Here is a 2,641-nt window from a genome sequence, read left to right on the forward strand (position 1 = left end):
GTGATAAAGGAAGACGACACGCATTTGTGTGTTGTAACCTTACGACGCACATTGTCGACTCGCTTTGCGTATCATTAAAGCCCCTGTCAAAAAGAAAGACGACACATATTTTTGCGTGTCACAATTTTAAATGTTTTAAAATTTATACATTTTGATAGATTTAATAATTTTCAAATTAAATAACACATTAAAAGTCTCATAATACAAAATAAAATATCATAAACAAGGAAGTTAATTCATTGCACTAATATGTCAAATACAAATAATAATTTCAATATATAGTAAGTAAATGGAACATGTACTAAATTAAAAGGAACCCGTGCATAAGCCTTGCAATGTCACCACTTGAAGATGCATCAAATCAACCGATGTTGACTCTTTTTCTACAATTTCCTGCACTTGCACTTATCACTGAAGTCAGAGTTCCTTAAATCAAGAATGCTTTTTCCTAAATCAAGAGCCTCAACCACTGCACTTATCACTGCACTTATCACTGAAGTCAGAGTTCCCAAGAATAGAAACACAAAGAAGTCCCATTTACTATTCTGCACAAAAAGAAAAGCAATTGCAATAACATGTATTTGCATGTTGACATGTTGAAGAAAAGTATATAGGCTTTGGTTGGTCAACATATAACTATAAGAATAGTACCTCTAGGAGGAATCAATAGCAACAATAACACAGATCGTAAAACCAGCCTGCGTGAAATTAAAAAGGTCAATAGAAGCATACAGAGCCCCATCAAAGAAAAGTCGGTCCAAAAACTTGATGTCTGTTACACAACTTCTACATAGATTTGCTTTTGTAATACCATAAAAAAATTAAACCAAACAGCACATGGTGAATATTTTTCATAAGAAAAAAAATGTTCAATAAGATTTAAGAGTATTTATATACCTCCAACTTAATTTGCTCACCGTGCAGGGCAAGATGCACAAGGGTTAGAATGATGGTTTCCATGATAGGGCGTCGTTGATGACCAGCAGTTAAAACCTCATTGACTTTAACGAGCTTATCCTTAAACAACACCACCAATATTTTTACACTAAAATTTGACCTGGAAATAGAGAAACATAATCCGGAATTTAATCTCTTCCGTACTTGATATTAGACATCGGTAGCTACAAAGGTGTATATCTCAAGGAAAGCAACTTACATGGGATACTTTCTTTGAAAAATAGCCTAATATGAAGCGTAAAAGAGACCTGGTCATCATTATAAGTTTATAACACATTTATGAGAACATGATAATGGTAAAGAAACATGGTGATTCACAAAGGCATCAAAAATTCATGGTTAACCTACAATGATGGAGAATTTTTAAACAATCGAAGATCCCATACATCATGAGCTACAATAAAGTTGTTCATTGGATCCTGAAAGCAAAATGCAAAACAATCAACATTTATATTTCCTTTAGTATGTCATTATGTACTTTTTCAGAGAACTTACCAAGACCACTTCCCTTTGATGATTTGTTCGTTTAAATAGACAATAGTATTCTCCCTCTTAGCTCGTTTATCAGCTACAACGCTTTAAACGAAATAAGGCACATGGCCTAACATATAGAAGTAGAAAAAAATCATAAATAAAAGAAGAAAAAGAAAAAGAAAAAGATTCAAAAAAAAAAAAACTAAATATTAATTAAATTTAAACCTACTTGGCAATGATTGTGAAACAAAACAATATATAAAGTTCAGCACATGGCCTTAGTTTCTCATACCAAAGAATAAGTAATTAATAATGTCACCCCTCTAATGGCAACCTACATAAGATATATCAACATATTTGCTACTTGATTTATTTTACATTTTAAAAGTGATGTTGTTGCTATTTTCTTTTTATAACGCAAACTTTTTAAATTAATAGTAATTTGTTGCGGTCGACTAAAAGTAGTTCATTTTGATTTTTATAATGTTAATAAAATTCAAATTTATTTTATTTGGCTTTAAATTTCGACAGAAGGATAAAATGGTCATTTCCTGTGGTGTAAATAATATATAAGGAGAGAAAATGACTAACCAAAGCAAGGTCTCCGGGCTTCATTGCAGGATCCACGATGTCTCTACTCTAACTGTTTTTAGAAGGAAAAAGCAGTAGGTCATATATATATATATATATATATATATATATATATATATATATATATATATATATATATATATATATATATATATATATATATATATATATATATATATATATATATGTTCAAAACTCGTCTCTATATGTGTTTGGGACGACAAGTCGTCCCTATAGCTTTCGTCTCCATAGCCCCGTCGCAACAGATCGTTTTGGTCGTCAGTAAAAATATCGTCGCAATAAGTTGCCTTTATAGACGACATGTCGTCCAATTATGGTTCGTCGCTACAAGTTGCTGGTCTCTATAGATGTATCTATAGAGATGACAAGTCGTCTCTATAGCTTCATCTATAAAAACATGTTGTCGCCATAGATACAACTATAGAGACAACCTGTCGTTCCCATAGATACAACTATAGAGACAACAAGTGGTTTCTATAGATAGAGATGCAATTGACAGCTCTTATCCTATAGCGACAGTAGTTCGTCTCTAGTAGATACACCTATAGAAAGGACATGTCGTCCCTATAGGTATGCCCATACAGCTGCCATTTCCCTC

At 32.2% G+C, this 2,641-nt stretch overlaps 1 long non-coding RNA gene across 1 annotated transcript; it reads right to left on the reverse strand.

Annotated features, from left to right (window-relative positions):
• Positions 1-248: 248 nt before the first annotated feature.
• On the reverse strand, positions 249-2,100 carry LOC145100181 (uncharacterized). The gene is made up of 7 exons (XR_013704862.1): positions 2,023-2,100; positions 1,453-1,558; positions 1,306-1,376; positions 1,157-1,205; positions 898-1,057; positions 652-698; positions 249-545 (listed from the first exon to the last, which is right to left on the reverse strand). It is a non-coding gene; the product is annotated as an uncharacterized LOC145100181 (long non-coding RNA).
• Between the last annotated feature and the right edge of the window lie 541 nt (positions 2,101-2,641).

Source organism: Lactuca serriola, chromosome 4 (assembly GCF_051521515.1).
Source record: "Lactuca serriola cultivar US96UC23 chromosome 4, Lser_US96UC23_V15, whole genome shotgun sequence".
NCBI lineage: Eukaryota > Viridiplantae > Streptophyta > Magnoliopsida > Asterales > Asteraceae > Lactuca > Lactuca serriola.